Source organism: Apium graveolens, chromosome 2 (assembly GCF_009905375.1).
Source record: "Apium graveolens cultivar Ventura chromosome 2, ASM990537v1, whole genome shotgun sequence".
NCBI classification, from domain to species: domain Eukaryota; kingdom Viridiplantae; phylum Streptophyta; class Magnoliopsida; order Apiales; family Apiaceae; genus Apium; species Apium graveolens.
The window spans coordinates 86,221,810-86,243,976 of record NC_133648.1 but is presented as its reverse complement, the minus strand read 5'-3'; the positions used below and the strand labels follow the sequence as shown (position 1 = coordinate 86,243,976).

At 36.1% G+C, this 22,167-nt stretch overlaps 1 non-coding gene across 1 annotated transcript; it reads left to right on the top strand.

Moving 5' to 3' along the window:
* The first annotated feature begins 17,615 nt into the window (after positions 1-17,615).
* LOC141709297 (small nucleolar RNA R71) lies at positions 17,616-17,722 on the top strand. The gene has a single exon (XR_012569883.1). It is a non-coding gene; the product is annotated as a small nucleolar RNA R71 (small nucleolar RNA).
* Positions 17,723-22,167: the final 4,445 nt, after the last annotated feature.

Here is a 22,167-nt window from a genome sequence, read left to right as displayed (position 1 = left end):
AATTAATAGTATACAGATCATTTAATTTAATTTTTATTTTGTTTTATACTAAAACCAATTATACTTATAATGAGCAAATCAAATCCAACTAATTATATTTAATTTGATTTTAATTTTGTTTAAAGTATAATTAATTGTATACTTTTATTTTAACTTAGATGAATAGTATATATTATTTAATATTAACTGGTCGAATTTTATTTTGATTTTAATTCTATTTTACTGTGGATCCGTTCTTTGATTTATTAGCCTGAATGAGTCGTATATATTATTTTGTTTTAGCAAGACACTATTGTACCGATCGACGAATCAACAGTTCAATAATATTATTTGTTTAGCTGAATTAATAGTATTTATTATTTTATTTTAGTCCGAAATCCATTATACAGACCAAATCAACTAATTATACTTAATTTGACTTTAAGTGTATTTTAACATCGATCAATATTATAATTTTATTTTAGCCGGTATAAAATAATGTATATTACTTTGTGTATTACAATATCATTACACCGACGAACGAATTATCTCTAATTTAGGTTTTAAAAAACGTGGCATGAGTAACATAGATACAAAAATAATCTCGTGTATTATATAAACCCAATTATGGTATCGACTGAACGACTACCAAGTTTTTAATGTTTCGGATTTAACAAATATTTATTAATTTAAAATAGTTAAAAAATAATCAAATTAAAGTTTGAACAAATAAAAAAAATTACCGATTTTTGTTTGATTTTATTTCGACTCTATCTTAAGTTCTATAAATCAGGTTATGATGACTTTATAGCCCACACACTCTATCTTAAGTTCTATAGATCAGATTTTTGACGATTTTACAGCCTACGCGAAACTCATGAAGTAATGTTTAATCCAGTGATGGTTTAAAAAAGTTATCCAACATAAATTATCTTGATAGGTCCGTAATCAACTGTAGAGGGGGTGAATACAGTTTATGCAAACAATTCGATAAACTTTAACATGATCAACAATTTTTTTATTAATCTGATAAAAACTGTTACACAAGTAATCTCTCAAAGGATGAACAATTATCCTTGAGAGCTGCTAGGTTATATGAAAAATATAATAATTCGTTCTCAACACATATAGTGTAAACCTAATATGTGCTTATATAGTGCACAGTTACATAATCAATAAGGAATCATATTCTATTACAATAAGAAAACCTAATACATATCCATGTATGATTGCTTCTGATATAAAGTCCTTCATCGCCTTGAATTCTGTAATCATTTTCCTTCTCGAATATCTATAGAAGTGACTAAGTCCTGATGAATCAAATGCTGATCATCAAGTATTGATAGATAAGTACTGATGACGTCCCCTTCAGTAAATACTGATATTAAGTCCTGATAATAAACTCTGATAGTTTATATCCTGATATCATCAATTAAATCTAACAATCTCCTCCAAATTGTGCATTATGTAATTATGTACAAGTTCTAATTGATGATGTCAAAATTATCTAAATGCAGAAATAAAATAAACATATATGATCTTACAAACAGTGATTATCAGACTTTATTCTTCATTCTAAACTCTAACACAGTCTGGAGCTTCTTCAAGAAACTTCCTCAACAGATTTTATTCCATTACGTCCAAGTACCAGTGCATCATCTGTTTGTCTTCTTTTAGCTCATCTGTTGATTCATAATTTTGGTAGATGGTTGCCCTGAGATCATGTAGCTTTGAATTTCTAAGAGATAGATCATCCGATTCTAGAAATCCAATCTTCTTTCCATCAGGATTAAAAATTAAGACTTGCCTTCCTAGACTCATTTCTATCTTAACTCATTCAACAGGCATATCAACAGCATATTCAGTTTGATCAATATACTTTGGAATGTAGTTTGATTTGTAAGGCATTCCTCTATGCTTCTACCGTATCAGGTTCTTTATAAATGCAGACCATCTGGAAATTACAGAATTTGTTACCTTGAGAATTGTAGCAACAAGTTCTAATTTCTGCCATAGTTTGTCTCTTAACTGTTCTTGTGTCAACCTTAACCTTCTCCCAGACTCCAGAAAACAAATCATTTTCTCTCCAACAAGATTAATAACAATTTGAACTGATATGATCTTCTGTAAGTCTTCAAACATCACATTTTCTCCAATTTCTGTCAAATTAACATACTTTCTTAGAACCAAAGCATCACCTACAGATGAATCGACATTGAACCTTCCCAGACCACTTGTGATTCCGGGTTTTATAGCATGAAAACTTCCACTTTAAATCTTCTTTAATGTTTCAGAGGAATCTCTTCTAGGTGTAGGTTTCTTGCTTCTCCATAGTAACTTATTCTTCTCTTCAAAAGTAAGTTATGGCTTATCAAAGTTAAAGTTTTCAGAATCAGGATTTGATAACTCAGCTTGAATTAGGTTTGAAGAATTAACAACATGAGTAGTATCAGAGGTTGTGATTGGTTGAACAACAACATTTGCTTCTTCATTAACTTGAGCAGTGTAAGAGGTTAACTTCAGTTTTTTAGCCCAGTCAGCTCCATGAATCTTTCTTCTTTGATGAGCCTGACTGATTTTTTCTTCTTCAGCTATTTTATCAGTATCAAAAGATTGATCAATTGTATAGATTGGATCATCAGTATTTGTGATTTAGCTGCCTTAGATACTCATTTCCTCTTAGCAACAGCTTTGGCTTTAGGCTTTGGAGGCTTAGACTTCTCTCCTATTTTCTCCTTCCCATTATGACTCCTTTCAGCATTTAAGATTTCTTGAAACATCAGATATCTTTCAGCATCTGCTTGACTTGCTTCATTTATAACTACCCCTTTGGTTGGTCTGTTAGAAGGATCATCTTCATAAGGATCTTGAGAGATAACATCATCAGTATTTGTTATCTTCATAGAATTCTTGAATTCTTCCTCTATCTGCCTTGGCTGTTCTAGATCAACTCCTGGGTTTTCTTTCTCAAATATTTTTCTACTCACCTCAAAGTCAGATGATTGAATCTTTGGGTCCTTATAGAACATAGTTGTCTTTCTGCCTTTAACTTTCAAAGTCTGTAAATACTGACTTGCTTATGCACCGGCTTCTATCTCTAGAATGTCTTGGTCATCACCAGTAGTTGTGACTTTCAGAGTTTGCTGAGTTGTTGTAGTCACAGTCAGTTCCTTTAATTTTTGAATTATCCTCTTACTTTTCATGCTTCCTCCATCTTGTCTAGATTAGTGGCTTTTGATGATCCACTAGTCCCAACTAGATCTTTTCCTCTCCTTTTCTTCACAATCTCTTTCCTTCTTCCCTTATCTTCACCATCAGGATTTGTGTCATCAACTTCTTTCAAAGTTAGCTGTTTGCATTTAAATTTAGCAATCTTCTCCCCCTTTTTGGCATCATCACCAAGCAGTAGAGAAAGAATCAGCTTCATTGAATTTTGAACCTCATCAAGTTGTCCAAACATTTGCTCTTGTTTAGCTTCCAATCTAGCCTTATTGGCGTTAATCTGAGTGTGTCTTTTAGGAATTGGTTTAGTTTATTTCAATATCTCCTAATGAGTAGTCATCTTTGTAGCCAGGAAAGATTCTTTGATTTGATTGATTTGAGAAGTGGTGGCTTTCTGAGCAATATGCAAAGATCTTACCAATAAAGTAGATGCTTTCAGATGATTAAGCATATCAGGATTCTGAATGGTCTTCTCAGCTGTATCCAGATGATTGACAACATAAGCCTTTGAGATAGGATAGTCAATATCCTTCCATTTCTTGTTCCAGACATCATCAAAGAAATCCTGGTCCTTCTTAGTATCTAACTCTTTCAGCTTTTGTTGCCTCACATGTGTAGGCATATCTTCAGGGAAGAATAGATCATCATCAGGATCTATAATAACATTTGAAGTATCGGCTTCTTCAACATCATTAGATTCTGTCTCATAGACAAATCCTTCATCAATAACTGGATCTTGAACTATCTTCTAAACTTCATCTCCAGCTTCAGCATTTAAGATAAAATCAGAATTTGGAGCTGTATGTGATCCAGCTACTTCAGAAACTTCTATATCATCAGCTCCATATCTTCAAGAATTGTAGACAAATGAGCTGGAGCTTCAGGATTTACCTCCAGAACCTCGGTACCTGTGGAGTGTTGTGGTAATCCTGTAGTGAATAGATCTTTATGAATGGACTGTTGTGCTACTACATCTTCAGCAATAACAGGGAGAATAGAAAGTGATGAAATAGTAGAGTGAGTGGACTGTAGGAAAGTATCAGTACTTAGAACTGCAGGGAGATAACATTACTTGGTACATCAGAGTTTAACCGAGGGTCTACAGACTATTGTTCAGTAGCTGTTTCTTTTGTACTGTATGCACCTGCAAAAAATAATAAATAACACTTAATCTCTATGTTCTTTTAAAGTAGTCTCACTACTCCTCACACCACACAACTCATAACTTTTAATAGTTAGAGTTTCCTCACAAGGATTACTAAATCCTGACTCTCATCTACTTCTCCTTTTGCTAGGAGGATCATGCCTATCTTAAATTCTGTTTTTCTCTAAATATTTTCATACAACTCACAGAAAAGGCTCAGATTAATATTCAATCCTACAGAAATAAGAGGTGGCTAAAAAAGGTGGTATGTGGTCATACAGTTAGAGGTATTCCTTAAATAAGGTATAGATATAATCATTCCAACAGGATTTATAACATGCATAATAAATGCTGATAAAATAAAATCGGTATTTAAAGTAAATGCTGATAAAGTGAAATCAATATTTATACCTTGTGAATATGAAGATTCAGCTTCTGTGCAGACATTCAGTGGAGGGACTGATAAGATATTAGTAGATGGTGGTGATGGATGAATTCTGCCTTCAACGTCTATTACCAGAGTCACTGCAGCAGGAGTGAAGCCTTCATTACAACTTTGATGTAATGGTTCTTGTGTGGCTGGAGAATCAGGAGTTGTTGGATGACTTTAACACCCAGGTTTTGTTAGTCGCTAAACACGTGCTTATAATACACACAAGTATACGTGTTCACAAGTAATATAGAATTAATTCTAGTTCGTTTCCACAGAGACTGACTTTGGTTAACTAATTAATTTATGCACTTATACAACAATGATATGTCTATTATCCAATGCTAAGACGAATAACAATTTGGGTTTTTGATTATAACTAAGAATTAAACTAATAATTATAACTAAGAGAATTAGAATGGTTAAATTAATATATATGACAAACATGGGATTCTAACTTCATTAAATACTCCATTCAATAGCTTTTTCGTTCTTAACCTTAGCATGTAATGATGATGACACTAATCAGATAACACGAAACTGATAAACACTAACTTTCATTGTACGAATACCATACTACCAGACATCCATAAATTAGATAGATGCTGAATAGACACCAATTATATTGAGACCCTATATGTCTATATTATATTTGACAACATAACGGTTTAAAGCACAAGTTATCTATCGTGATTACATAGGGAAAGTAAGATGGTTAAAATTACCTACGAATCATGAATAACAATAACACATGAACCTATGCTAGCATGTCAAGTTCTAAATCCTTAAATTCATTGTCATTTCATTAAAGATTAACACGTTATCTTATAAGTTCGCGACGCTCATAAAACGAATAAGCACAACCAATACTAGGTTATCATACAATCACCATACACTAAGGTATCGAAATAAGTTAACTAAAGAAATCCATAAATAAATCCGCTGGAACCCCACGATAACGATTAGCCCATAATAGGACTCATCATCAACGTGGGTTCTGATGAAAACATGGTATAATAAACGTAGTCTTTATACTGAATAAATAATAAAACCAAGTACGAAATAAGAGTAAGGTTCACGAATAAGAAAACTAGCATCCAAGTTACAACTTAGAACACAGATTCACAAGTAAAAATAAGATTTTCTTCGTCTTCATTGAATCGTGCTAACACGGTCTTCCTACGACTCTCCTTATTCTCTGGTATCTCCTTTTTTAGAAAACGTCCTTTATTTTAGTATATATAGCAGCCCATGTAAGATAGAAGTCCTCCAATTGCAAATCAATTAGAATCAGGATTCTGAGATCCCGACCCGGCGCGGCCGCGTGCTTCATCAACGCGGGCGTGCTAGCTCTCTGACAAATGGGCGCGACCGTGCGCTAGACCAGTGCGGGCGCGTCGTGCTTCTGGAAAAACTTCTGAATTTCTTTAATTCCTGCTGCAATCGAGTTGGCTTCCAGAGCTTTATTCTTTGGACAACATCCTAACACCATATTAGCACCAAAACAATGCTAATTCACCTGATTCTTAGAATAATGCTTGAAATGCAAAAATACTAGAAAACACATTAAAACACCAACAACTTGAGTATATTTACACCAATTCAAAGCTTTACGGAGTGTAATAAAGTGTCATAAATGCCACTCAACATACCCCCAAACTTGAATCGATGATTGCCCTCAAGCATAAACAGACTCAAAGAACAAGAAATAAAAATGCATGAATGCAACTAAATGAATGCAACGATCCCCAATAGAATAACTAAACCAATCAATAAGCAACATCTCAACAAATGTAGTTATTTGTATAAGATCAATAAAACCTCACAAATCAATCTACAAACCAGAGACGTGCGTGTGTATACAACTACTTACAAATATACTATCGCCACTAGATCAATAATCATGACTCACCATTCATCAAAGCAATCACAAGGTTACAAACAGAATAAAAGCTAGACTCAAAATAACTTATATCACTTCAATTATTATATTGGAGTTTTATATGGATTCACGCTTTTATTCAAATAAAACAACACATTTATGCTTATTTAATCGTGCAATGAGTGAGGTACACAAAAGACTTATATAATAGTACCCATGTAGCGAGCGTTAGGTTAGCAGATCCCAGACTATAAAAGCCTTAGGTCATTAGGCACAAAGTTCCCTATGAACTTAATAACTCGAATACTAAAGAGCCCACTCGTGATCAATTATACATAACACATACATACTTTTTTTTCTTCTTTTTTTCACAATTTCTGAACGAGTGCATTTCACTCCATCTCATTCAACCCTAGACTACTCATATAAATATGAGCCGGCTACTAGCCAATTGACACCTAGCCAACACAACTAGCATTGAAATCCAAATTTTCTCCAATTTCTAAAAATTCATGTTATATTATTATTAAGAGAATATCCTAAATTCTAAATATAAATAAGTGATTAAACCTCGACAAACAAATAAACCATAACCATGATCTAGTACTTTAGCAACCTATAAGACTTAGTGAAATACAGTTATCTCTAACATGCAAATCAATTCGATAAGACTTAACATCACTAAATACGACATCACTACACTAACATCAATATTACAAATCAATCGGAAAAATTATCTAAGGGATCATGCTACTATGCAAATGCATGAACTATATGAACAAACTAGTAATAAAACTACCAAAAACAAATAAAAAAACTACATGGCAAAAATGCAACTATATGAACTAAAATATAAACATATTCCTTCAACTACTACCCCCAAATTTAAAATATTCACTGTCCTCAGTGAAGGTAATAGTAAGGAATCAAGCATACCTAATCCGAATCAGGATCTTCACCTTCAACGGGTGGAGTGTCAGGCGTGTCTGGAGGCGGATACACGGAGTCCTCACTAGATACTGGCCACTGGATGTCAACATCGGTGGCTCTGAAAGCTGTCCCCAATGCCTGGGTGAGATCACGTGCAAACCTGTTGTGAATGTCATGCATCGCATCCATCCTCCTAGCCAGACGCCTATACTGCGCCATGCTCATGCCAACTCTAACATCAGCTCCTTCCTCCTCCTTATGTGCCTGTTGCGACGTACCAACCTCCTCTCCTAACTGAGATCTCCAAGCAGTCTTGCTCGTCTGGGTGGCCCCAGCAGTTGGCCTCCCACCAGGTAGATGGTCAAAAGTATAACCAAGCCCCTTCAGATCGGACTTGCCTCCATCCTACTCTTGCATCGTAGCCAAAGTAGTGCTATCAATAGGAGCACTCGGGATCTGCAACTGCTCATGTTCTGGCCAATGAACACCAACTGCCATGCACAATTTCGTCACAACGGACGCATACGGTATAGACCCAGTGGTACTCCCCCTCAAAAACTTCAGGATAACCTGATAAATCACCATCCCAAGATCCACATAATCACCCTGAAAAATGCCCCACAATAGTCGTACACGCTCCACAGTAATCTCATGCACATGCGAAGATGGCATGATGTTAGCACAAATAAACGCGTTCCATGCACGGGCAAACCTGTTCATGTTGGAAGCCGAGAACGTAGAGTACTCAGTAGTTCCCCTCTTGATCTTCCAGTGTGTGTCAGGCATGCATATCGTAGCAATAATAAGATCCAGATCAAAGTCCTCTAGAGTCTTATCATTCCAAGTGTCCTGCCCCGGCTTCCTCGCGGGCTGCTCAATCACCCTCCTAATAGCATCTGTACTATACTCCACAGTCATCCCTCGCACCACCGTGAAGCCATTATTCTCAGCTTTCACGTTCACATAGAACTCGTGAACAACACTCATGGGTACAATAGCGGGTGCCTCACAAAAAGGAACCCAGGCCATCTCCAGAATCATCTCCAATAGCTTACCATCTTTCCCCGATGGAAGAAAACCTCTCTCCTTAATGATAGGCTTCGAGAGAAGCCTCGTATACTCCGCTTCAGCCTCGGGAGTAGAAAACCTCGGCCTCACACCACCCGTACTCGAATAATCGGTGGTGCTGCTGCTTACTTGTGTTCTTTGTCTCTTGGGTGCCATTGGAATTGAGTAGAGAGATAAGAGTTGTGTTTGAAAGAGAATTTGTGTTTGAGAAATTTGTGAAGTGGTGAAGAAGTTTGTGTATAAGTGTATGTATTTATAGGAGGTGAAGAGAGAATTATATATGGAATAGAAGTGGGATTTGATTATGGGAATAGTGGGAATAATGGGTTTGATTTGGAGAGGGAAATTTGGGACGTGGGAGAGTAAAATTCGGGTAGGAATTGATTTTGTTGAAAAAATCCCGTTTTTCCTCTTCAAATCTGTTATTTTTATTTTTCTGAGTCGGGAGACAACGCGGACGCGCTCTACTTCTGCCAAATCAGCGCGGCCACACGCTAGATCAGCGTGGGCGCGGGTGGTCTCTGTAATTTCAGCGCGGCTGCGCGCTAGATCAGCGCGGGCGCGCCTGGCTTCTGAAGTTGGCCCTGAATTTTTCTATTTTTTTGATTTTTTTGTGATTTTCTCTTTTCTTCTTGTTTCCTCTACTTACTAATGTACAACAAACTTGGGTTCCCTCCCAAGAAGCGCTTGCTTTACGTCATTAGTTTGACGTAGAAATTCGAGATCAAACGGATAACAAAATGACACTAACCACCTCGCAGTTTGCCATGTCACCATAGTAATACTTCAACCTCTGATCATTTACCTTGAATGCTTGGCCCAGATCATTCTCAAAAATCTCCACCGCTCTATGTGGAAACACAGTTTTGACAATGAACGACCCTGACCATCTTGACTTTAACTTTCCAGGAAAAAGACGGAGACGAGATTTGAACAAAAGAACTTGTTGCCCCGACACAAATGATTTGAGCACTAGACCCCGATCGTGCCACCTCTTGACTTTCTCCTTATACATTTTGTTGTTCTCATAAGCTTGAAGTCGAAACTCGTCGAACTCATTTAATTGAAGCATCCTCTTCTTACCAGCTGCATCCAAATCCAGATTCAATTTCTTCAAAGCCCAATACGCTTTATGCTCTAGCTTCACCGGAAAATGATACCCCTTACCATAAACCAACTGGAATGTTGATATTCCCAATGAAGTCTTGTATGCTGTTCTATAAGCCCAAACAGCTTCATCAAGCTTCAAAGACCAATCTTTCCTCGATGGACACACAACTTTCTCCAAAATATGCTTGATCTCTCTGTTAGACACCTCCGCTTGGCCATTTGTCTGAGGATGATAAGCCGTAGCAATGCGATGATTCACATTATACCTTTGCATCATAGCGATGAACTTGCGGTTGCAAAAATGCGACCCCTCATCACTGATTATGACTCTTGGAGTTCAAAACCTTGTGAATATCTGCTTGTGAAGAAAATTAAGCACCACTTTTGCATCGTTCGTTGGCAACGCCTTAACTTCAACCCATTTCGACACATAATCAACCGCCAATAAGATATACTGATTGTTACAAGATGAGACAAATGGCCCCATGAAGTCAATTCCCCAAACATCGAAGACTTCGACCTCGATAAGCACATTAAGTGGCATCTCATCCCTTTTGGACATATTACCCACACGTTGACATCGATCACATTTCAAAACAAACTGATGAGCATCTTTAAATAATGTTGGCCAAAAGAACCCTGTTTGAAGAATACGAGCTGCTATCTTTTCTCTGCCATAATGTCCCCCATAAGCCGTTGAGTGGAAATCTCGCAAGATCCCCCCATTTCGCTGTAAGGAATACATCTCCTGATGATTTGGTCAGCTCCTTGGCAAAAAAGAAATGGCACATCCCACATATACCAATTTACTTCATGCAGAAACTTCTTCCTTTGAGCGTATGATAAGTCGGGAGGCATGACATTGCTCACAAGGTAGTTCACAATGTCTGCGAACCACGGTTCTTCCTCTTGCACTCCAAACAACTGCTCATCGCGAAAAGACTCATTTATCAATATTTTATCCAGTGAAGTAGCATTAGGGTTCTCTAAATGTGAAAGATGATCAACGACTTAATTGTCAGTCCCTTTTATGTCCTTGATCTCTAACTCAAACTCCTGAAGTAAAAGAACCCATCGAATTAACCTTGGCTTTGAGTCCTTCTTCGAGACGAGATAACGAATTACAGCGTGATCAGTGAAAACTGTCACCTTCGTCCCGAGTAGATAAGATCAAAATTTCTCAAAACCATAGACCATAGCCAAAAGTTTTTTCTCCGTAGTAGTATAATTCAGTTGGGCACCATTCAAGGTCTTACTAGCGTAGTAGACCACATGAAATATGTTGTTCTTTCTCTGCCCAAGAACTGCTCCAAGTGCATAGTCACTTGCATCGCACATCATCTCAAAAGGTTCATTCCAGTCAGGTGCAGTTATGACAGGTGCCGAGGTTAAACTCTTCTTCAATGTCTCAAAAGCGGCAAGGCACTCATCATCTTGAAAGGGACATCTTTCTCTAGCAAACTGCACAATGGCTTCGAAATCTTAGAGAAGTCCTTGATGAAACGCCTATAGAAACCCGCATAACCAAGAAAACTGCGAATTCCCTTAACAGAAATTGGTGGAGGAAGATTTTCAATGACCCCCACCTTAGCTTTGTCCACCTCAAGACCCTTACTAGAAACCTTGTGCCCAAGAATAATGCCATATCGCACCATAAAGTGACATTTCTCCCAACTGAGAACTAAGTTGGTCTCAACACACCTCTTGAGAACATGTCCAAGATTCTGCAAGCATTTATCAAAAGAATCTCCAAATACAGAGAAGTCGTCCATAACACCTCCACATTCTGGCCAATCATATCAGAAAAGATGGCCATCATACATCTCTGAAATGTGCCTGGTGCACCATACAGACCAAAAGAAACCCATCTGAAGGTGAATGTACCAAATGGACAAGTGAAGGTAGTCTTCTCCTGATCTTCTGGAGTGATACAAATCTGATTGTAACCCGAATAACCATCCAGAAGATAGTAATACTCGTGACCAGCCAACCGGTCAAGCATCTGGTCAATGAAAGGCAGAGGGAAGTGATCTTTCCTAGTGGCCTTGTTTAGCTTCCTGTAGTCCATACAAACTCTCCATCCCGTGACTGTTCGAGTAGGAATGAGCTCATTCTTCTCATTAGCAACAACTGTGATACCTCTCTTCTTTGGTACACACTGAACTTGACTCACCAAAGAACTATCATAAATGGGATAAATAATTCCTGCATCCAGCCACTTAAGAATTTCTTTCTTCACTACTTCCTTCATGATCGGATTAAGTCTTCTCTGCTGCTCAACCGTAGGCTTGCTACCTTCCTCTAGCAGAATTTCATGCATGCAATAAGAAGGACTGATTCCCTTAATATCTGCTATAGTCCATTTAATTGCCGATTTGAACTCTCTTAGAATCCTCAAAAGCTTCTCCTCGTCTCTACCTGAAAGGTCAGATGCAATATTAACAGGTAAAGTAGATGCATTATGTAACACCCTCCAAACCCGGGTCAGAAATTTGGGGCTCACAATACGTACACACACAATATATAAACCTGTATATAAAATATTATATGCATTGACCCTTCTTTTCTTAACCATGGATCGCAACAAGTTCAAGTATGAAAACAAGACATAATCTTATCTTTTATTACATCATACCAAATCCCAACTAGTTCAACTTACATCTAATAATAATATCATTCTTACAATTTCGCATAACTCATCTAAAATATAAAGCTCCTGCTAGCTCGATCCAACTTAACTTGGAATCCTAGCTCGCACACTAGACTGAGAATCCTTGTTACCAACAATTTCCTTTTCAACTGTTGAATACACAAAAAGGTTTGCAAGAGTGCGCTAACTAGCTCAACAAGTCATAATAGCAATAACTGAGGTTAAACAATAACCAATTGAAATGATTTAGAAGAATTAAGTTTCTGAATAAGTAATAATTAGAATTTGATGTTCACTTTTCATTTAAAAAAACAAGGTTAGGCTGCTGATCAGTCACACACTAACCTCGAGCAAGGCTCCTAGCTTTGCTCTATATACTGAATCCAAGGCACACATTGGCCTATTATGACCACGAATCTGGTCCGACCACGAATCTGGTCCATATTTATAAAACCATCCAATTCTAAAACAATTCAATATGATAACCAATGTAATTCAATAAGCTGAAATATAAACAACATTTATCTTGAAGCATAGGGTGATTCACAATACCATGAAGGTATAACAAGAAAAACAAAAAGATTGGTTTTCATTCAAGGAAAGAATCAGAAAGTAGAAGACCAAGGGTTACAAGGATTGGTCTTCTGTTAAACAAGTAATAAGGGTTGGTATGTCAAGCAATTCAATATCAGAATCAATATGTGGTAGATATGTATTTGTGGAGTAGTATCGTATGCGTTTGGCTCGTATCTGAGAATTCAACAATCAATAGTTTATGAAGAATAAGGCTTATGGCTCAAGATCAATAAGAATCAGGGTTCAAGGTTGAATAGATTAAAGCGCTTGTAATATAAAACAAGAGTTATTTTGAATAATAGCAACATGTTATGAGATAGTTTGAAAGTATTTGCAATATATCTTGAAGAAAGGTTCAGAAGTTCTTGCCTTATCACAGATGATTTCCAACCTTACTTGTATTCAGCTAACAGTTCTACTCATCAACGACTTTGCTTCTGTTTCCATGCCTTGCTTCCATTCATTGATCATTTGCTTTCTTTTTCTACGCTTCAGTTCTATATACTGATCACTGGCTTTCTTTTATATGCCTCACTTACTCTGTTAGGTATCAAAAATATCTATCAATACTCAATCTCATATCATTCTAATTGTCACATAGACGTCATAATCTTTTATCTACCCTTCATTTTACCCAAATCCGACGTACAGATTGAAAGTTATAAACAAAACCGTTAAACAATGCACATACAGTCGTATTATACATCAGTTTGTTCACATATAGCACATAGCACATAAGATATTCGATCAAAATAATTTTTCAAAGAAGATTCAGGGTTAAAATGATTTTCCAGGTATTTAATACGAATTTTTGAACATTTTTTGGAATTAAAATGGGCCTCTGAATCATTTTATAATTAAATAATAGAGTTCAAACACTCGAATCTGACTTTAAAATAATTTTATAAGAATTATCGAGTCTTGAAAAGAATTTAAAATAATATTTAAAGCTCGAAACTATTTTTCAAGATTTTTAAATCAAAAGAATTAATTAAATCTAATTAAATAATCAATTAAAATTAATAACTAATTAAATCAATTAATATATTAATAATTAAATTAATTGATTAATTAAATAATTAATTATCACTTAAAATTAATTAATTAAATAATTAAGATTTAATTTCAAATTTAAAATAATTTTTAAAATTAAAAATATTGATTTTTTAGAATTTTAAAATAATAAAATCAATTTTTGAAAATAATTAAACAAAAATCTTATTTTTGTAAATTTATAAAACATAAAATCTAATATTCGTAGAGTTTTAAAACAACAGTACTAGAACTGCAAGTTTTGGAAACTAGGGGGACCAATTTGCAATTTGGTCATCTTCCCCGATGACCGCCGCCGGCGGTTGCCATTAACGACGACCGTGAGCTTTTCCGGTGACTCGAAATCGACTCAGAAATTCGTCAAAATGTGCAGATTTGTAGGTATGGATTCGAGGAACACAAGTACATGAATTTCATCATCAATAGATTACAGAATCGGCCGGAAATCCCCTCTGAAAATCCCTGCCGCCGCCTTGAACGATTTTCCGATGAAGCTCTTCCTGCTATCGTCTGTTCACTACCCATATCTCAATAGAATTGTCTTTGGACGATCTACAATTCCGTGCAATCAATTTCATGTAATAACCCTTAATAAAGAAACACCTAATTTTCAATTAAGAACATTCATACCAAGAACCCTAATTTCATTTCTGAGAATCAAACATCAATTTTTATATGTTATTGAACTCCAAATTTGATGTATAATATACCAAAATGACCAGAAAAAGATTATCTACATGATGGAATCATCAAATCATATCAACAATATCAAGAACAAAAATTCATATTTTAGTCTATAATTAATTCGAAATAAAGTAATTAAATAAGATAAATACCTTGATTCCTGCACAAAAATGGTTGGTTGATTCAGAAAGGTATTTTCGAGAGCTTCGATTTGATATATTGCATGCCCGAATCGGAGTTCGATAACGCCTTCGTTCGTGCGTTTGATTATGAAGAACGTGACGTGAATTCGACGTTTTCTCTGTATTTTATCGGTTTTAACTGACTAATTATGATTATACGAGTAAAATGAAATAATAAAAGGGCTTTATATATTTATGGAATATTGGTTCATGTTGGATCATTTTGGATCGATAAATTAGTTACTTAGCCGCTAAGTAACTACAAAAACGATCCGATTTGATACCCGTATTGGATAATTATCCAAACCGGGCTTCTTATTAAACAATATATACGAAAATAACGTAATAATATCCCATCTTTCGAGTATACGGGTTTTGTTGCTTTATCGAAATGATTATCGTATCGAAAATTTTGCGCCGGGCCGCGCACGGGTCAAACCGTAATCCGGATCAAAAAGTCAAAACACGGAAAATGTCAGGAATTATCAGATTGGGTTAGGAAGGAGTTTTCAGAAGAGTTTCGGGTTGTAAAAATGTAAAAACGGTTGAAGTTGGACGATTTCCGGCTTTATAAAATAATTTTGTAATTATTCAGAAAATAATTAATAAATTCATAAATTAATATAAAATCATATAATAGTCCAAAAATTACCAGAAAAATACCTTAATTATCTAAATTTTATTTTGGCCATAATAAAATTAACATACTTATACTTTACCACATATCAACATCCACATAACAACACCAATCACCAAATATTTCACCAATAATCACATAATAATCATTTATCGATAAAAATAATTACACGCAATATCCCGAATATTACACATCACCTAAAAACGCATACCTCAAATGTTCAAGTAAAGGCTTAAGCTCAAGAGTAGGAGCTTCCTCAATATATGGCTTGAGACGTTTAGGAGCTTTGTTCAATTCCTCCATTCCAGTAGATTCAAAAGGCATATCAATCTTCCTCTTCCAGGGAGAAGAATTCATATATTGCAAGTGCTCATCACCTTCGTCATCTTTACTATCAGAATTCCCCAATAAGGCTTTCTTTAAGGCATCAGACCTTAGCAATTAATCGAGTTCAGAATTAACCACAATATCGACCATTTCCACCCTAGAACACTCCTCATTTTCCATAGGAAATTTCATAGCATTGAACACATTAAAAGTTACATCCTGATCCAGCACTCGCATTGTAAGCTCATCCTTCTGCACATCTATCAAGGTTCGACCAGTCGCCAAGAAAGGTCTTCCCAAAATTATGGGAATCTTCTTATCCTCCTTGAAATCAAGAATTACGAAATCAGTAGGGAAGATGAGTTTATCAACCTTGACCAAGACATCCTCCACAATACCTCGCGGATATATAATAGAACGGTCGGCCAACTGCAAAGTCATATAAGTTGGTTTTGGATCAGGCATATTCAACTTCTTGAAGATTGACAAAGGCATCAGATTGATGCTAATTCCCAAGTCACATAAACATCTGTCAAAAGACACTTTTCCAATAGTACATGGAATAGTGAAGCTTCCTGGATCTTTAAGCTTCAGAGGCAACTTCTGTTACAGCACAACACTGCATTCCTCCGTGAGAGCGACAATCTCTAAATTATCTAGCTTCACTTTCCGAGAGAGAATACCTTTCATAAAATTTGCGTAACTAGGCATCTGCTCAAGAGGCTCAGCGAAAGGTATGTTGATATGAAGTTTCTTGAATACCTCCAGAAACTTCTCAAATTGCTTATCCAACTTTTTCTTCTGCAGCCGCTTAGGAAAAGGCGGTGGAGGATAGATCTGTTTCTCTCCTATATTACCCACAGGAGGAGTGTGCTCAACAGTAGTCTTCCTTGGTTCCACTTCTGCTTCCTGCTGCTCTACTTCTTCTTCTGTCCCAGCTTCTTCATTCGAAACTTGAGTTTGTTCGGGATTTGCAACCTTTCCAGACCTCAAAGTGATTGCCTTTATCTGCTCCTTAGCTTCCCTCTTTCCTGGCACTTCAGTGTCACTAGGTAATATATCAGGTTGACGATTTAGCAAAACATTGTTAATTTGTCCAATTTGATTTTCCAAGGTCTTGATATAAACAGCTTGACTCTTGCACATAGGCTTCAACTCCTCTAATTCAGATTTTTCATTAGCTTGTTGCAGCTGAAGTTGCTGCCTTGGTGCATATTGCGGTTGTTGAAAACCAGGGGGTTTGTACTACTTAGCTGAGTACTGCTGATAAGGCTGTTGAACCGCATTCTGAGCGTTGCTCCAGCAGAAATTAGGATAATTGCGGTTGTTGGGATGATAAGTGGCTGGCACAGGTTGCTGCAATCGCTGAAAGTTGCTCACAAACTGAGCTGATTCACAAGAAATAGCACACTGATCAGTCTCATGGGCACCAGCACAAAGCTCACAGACACTAGAGATTTGATTAACTCCATAATTGGCCAAAGTGTCCACATTCATCGTCAAAGCCTTAAGTTGGGCAGCTATAGCAGTTGCTGCATCCAACTTCAGAATTCCTGCTACTTTTCCCTGAGTCAGCCTCTGAGAAGGATTCTGGTATTTATTAGCAGCCATCAGTTCAATCAATTTATAAGCTTCATTATAGCTCTTAGCCCACAAGGCTCCTCCTGATGCTGCATCGAGCATGGGTCTAGAAGTAACACCCAAGCCATTGTAGAAATAGTTTATAATCATCCAATCAGGCAGGCCATGGTGTGGGCATTTCCTTAGCATCTCCTTATATCGATCCCAAGCCTCACACAGAGATTCACCAGTTTGCTGAGCAAACTGAGTAAGAGCATTCCTGATTGCAGCAATCTTCACCATAGGGAAGAATTTAGTGAGAAATTTTTGAGCAATATCCTCCCATGTGGTGATAGACCCTGGTGGTAGAGAATATAACCAGCACTTCGCTTTATCCCTCAGAGAGAATGTGAATAGTCACAGCTTGATATCATCTTCAGTCACACCATCGAACTTGAAAGTGTCACAAATCTCGATGACATCCCTGATGTGCATGTTGGGGTCTTCAGTAGGAGAACCCCCAAACTGAAATGAGTTATGTATTAACTGGATCATGCTTGACTTGATCTCAAAAGCGTTAGCCGAGATGGCTGGCCTGATGATGCTTGAGCTTGACTGAATATCATTGATCTTAGGCTGAGAATAATCCATCAAAGCCTTAGGATTTTCTGCTAGATCTCCCATCACTACTAAAACTGGTTCCTCGACTTTCTCTTCTTCTATTAACTTCTCTTCATCCTCAAAAACTTCCCTGTGAACCACTACAACTTCTTCCTCGGCTTTATCCAGAGTTCTCTTACGAGACCGCGTACGCGTATGCATACACGCTCGCTAGAGTACCTGAAATAAGAAAAGAAAACAGATAAGTAACAATGTCCGAGTTAATGAACTTTAATGATCACTGATGACAAACAAATAAATAAAAAAATTAACACTGCAGTCCCCGGCAGTGGCGCCAAAAATTTGTTAGTTGCTAAACACGCGCTAATAATACACATAAGTATATGCGTTCGCAAGTAATATAGAATTAATTCTAGTTCGTTCCCACATAGACTAACTTTGGTTAATTAATTAATTTATGCACTTATGCAACAATGATATGACTATTATCTAATGCTAAGACGAATAACAATTTGGGTTTTTGATTATAACTAAGAATTAAACTAACAATTATAACTAAGACAATAAAAATGGTTGAATTAATATATATGACAAACATGGGATTCTAACTTCACTAATCACTTTATTTAATAGCTTTTTCATTCTTAACCTTAGCATGTAATGATGATGCCACTAATCTAGTAACACAAAACTGATAAACGCCAACTTTCGTTGTACGAATACCATACTACCAGACATCCACAAATTAGATAGAAGCTGAATAGACACCAATTATATTGAGACCCTATATATCTATAGAATTTGAAAACATAACGGTTTAAAGCACAAGTTATCTATCATGATTACATAGGGCAAGTAAGATGGTTAAAATTACCTACAAATCATGCATAACAATAACACATGAACATATACTAGCATGACAAGTTCTAAATTCTTAAATTCACTATCGTTTCATTAACGATTAACACGTTATCTTATAAGTTTGCGACACTCATAAGACGAATAAGAACAACCAATACTAGGTTATCATACAATCACCACACACTAAGGTATCGAAACAAATTAACTAAAGAAATCCATAAAAAAATCCGCTAGAACCCCACGATAATGATTAGCCCATAATTGGACTCATCATCAATGTGGAAAGCATGGTATAATAAACGTAGTCTTTATACTAAATAAATAATAAAATTAAGTACGAAACAAGAGTAAGGTTCACGAATAAGAGAACTAGCATCCAAGTTACAACTTAGAACAAAGATTCACAAGTAAAAACAAGATCTTCTTCGTCTTCGTTGAATCGTGCTAACATGGTCTTCTTACGGCTCTCCTTGTTCTCTGGTATCTCCTTTTTTAGAAAACATCCTTTATTTAAGTATATATAGCAGCCCATGCAAGATATAAGTCCTTCATCAACGCGGGCATGCTGGCTCTCTGACAAATGGGCGCGGCTGCGCACTAGACCAGCGCGGGCGCACCGTGCTTCTGGAAAAACTTCTGAATTTATTTAATTCCTGTTGCAATCAAGTTGGCTTCCGGAGCTTTATTCTTTGGACAACATCTAACACCATATTAGCACCAAAATAATGCTAATTCACCTAATTATTAGAATAATGCCTGAAATGCAAAAACACTAGAAAACACATTAAAACACCAATAACTTGAGTACATTTACACCAATTCAAAGCTTTACGGAGCATAATAAAGTGTCATAAATGCCACTCAATAGGTTCTTGTGTACTCTTCTCCATAATAACAGTGTTTGATTCATGTGCAGGCTCTTCATGAAAAATAGTGGCCTGACTGAATCTTTTATGATCAAATTGCCTACAGAAGTCCTTTATCTGAGAAAAGTCTGCATGAATTCTGGGAGTTTCTTCATCATGTCATTGTTGAATGGTCTTTTTATTTAGAGTGTAACACCCCCAAATCCGGGGTCGGGGATCCGGGTTGTCACGAGTTCCATTTCCCTTAATAACACCCAATCTTAATAAATAATCGATTACTCTGTACTGCAACCCCACAATAAACACACACACCACAAGTTATAGTCTCAGAGATGAATATCCAAAAATAATCACAAGTCGTTTTATTCCACAATTATATGCCAATACACCTTAAAAGGGTTTCTGAATAAATTTACATTTCTTTGCCATTATTACAATTCATAAATATACATAAATCTGGTACATCAAAAGTTGGAGCCTAGCCTATTGGTAGTTCCTACCTCAGCTACAGCGACATCAATGCCTATAGGAAACTGCGGAACGTTTCCTATCCGCTCGCGAATTGGGAGCTTGGTCCTGTTCATCTTTTCTATCTGTTGTTGTGTGATGAAAGAAGAAAGCAAGGGTGATCAGCAAGCCCACCAAAATAATATGTATAATGATTAACAATATATGAGCCTTCTCATAGTACTCATGAAAGTCTTGGTCAAAAGAAATGAACCAAGTTTGATATCTTAATGCGATGAAGTCACAAAATATTCAGTATATATACATATATACTTTTCAAAATCTTGGAAGTCCTCTTCCATGCATAATATACACAGAGTTCCAGTTTATAACTGTATTAAAATATCGTTGCAAGGTGATCTCATATGTCTAACCTTGTCTCAACGTTTTTCTGAAAATCTTTGTCATGCATAAGATAATCATTTACTAGATATAAGTTTAAAAGATGAAGTTACAAGATACTCCAATATACTTATATCTTTTCCAAATACTACTTGAACTACCACCGTTCAAGTTATAATTAGTTTCAAAAGTTCATCACGTAGATGAGACTACAAGACCAGATTTGAATAGATTAAATCTTTAAAATATCATCAAAATAAAATGAAGTTACGAGATACTTCATTTGATGCAAACATCATTTTGAAAACTTGACCCTGCCAACACTCAACAATCGCCCAATTGTAGCCTTTCTATCGAAGTGCTCTGGGTAGTGTTGCAGAAATATCCAATTGGATGATGAACTCATTACGGGAGTTTGCCGCGCCAGGAAGACCACTTACGATGATCAGTCGTAGTAGTGCAACCCCACCATTTTCTACATGTAGAGGAGAACCTGTCGGATTTACTTGTCAACCGAACACTGAACTCCTAAGGAATGGACCGCCTTAGCGGAACTTCCAGGCCATTTGGGCCAATATAATAAGGCTGGGCCGGCGCCACTCGACCACTTACGCCACTCCTAGTTCAGATGAAATCCATGACTCTGAAACGTAAAGCTCGTTCCCCCTTTCCCCAAGTAGAAACTTGTTGATACGGCTCCACCAAGAAGTCGTATCTAGTTGGAAAGGAGAACTCACCGATATTTCCCAGGCGATGCCTGTTAATGGATTAACTTGTTCCAAGAATTTTACTTCCCGAGTGTTGGGTAAGTAATCAATTCATTTAATAAAACAACAACCTTATTGCGAATATAAAACACACCACAGAGCCGGATCCCTCAGGTTTTGAGCGAGTATTTAAATCCCCTTTGAAAGGAGGATCTTAAATATAAAAATGAGTTTTGGGATCCGCTCTAACTTTTAAAAATCATTTTGAAGACTCGCAAAACATTTTTAAGAATGTTTGGAGTGATGCTGATTTAACAAAATAAATCAGTCCCAATATATTAGAAAATATCTGAATATTATTATTTAAATAATATTTCCATAAAGAATAATCTTTATAAAAATAATTGAAGTAGAAGTTTTGAAACTTATACTTGAAATGAATATTAAATATCCAAAGATATACCTATACGAAAGTACTATCTTTATTTGAATAATCAAAAGTGAGTTTGATTATCGACACCTTATTCTTTAATAAAATAAAGAATATATCTCAGCAAATAATCGGAGTCATAGATCCTCAAATGAATATTCAAATAATATTCAATAAATAAAATAAGCTGAGTCATAAGCCCTCGAATGAATATTCGAAATAATATTCAATAAATAAATAAGCTGAGTCATAAGCCCTCGAATGAATATTCGAAATAATATTCAATAAATAAATAAGCTGAGTCATAAGCCCTCGAATGAATATTCAAGATAATATTCATTAATAAAATCAAGTTATCGAATAAACCTTATTCGATTAATAGTTTTGAAAACTATAACC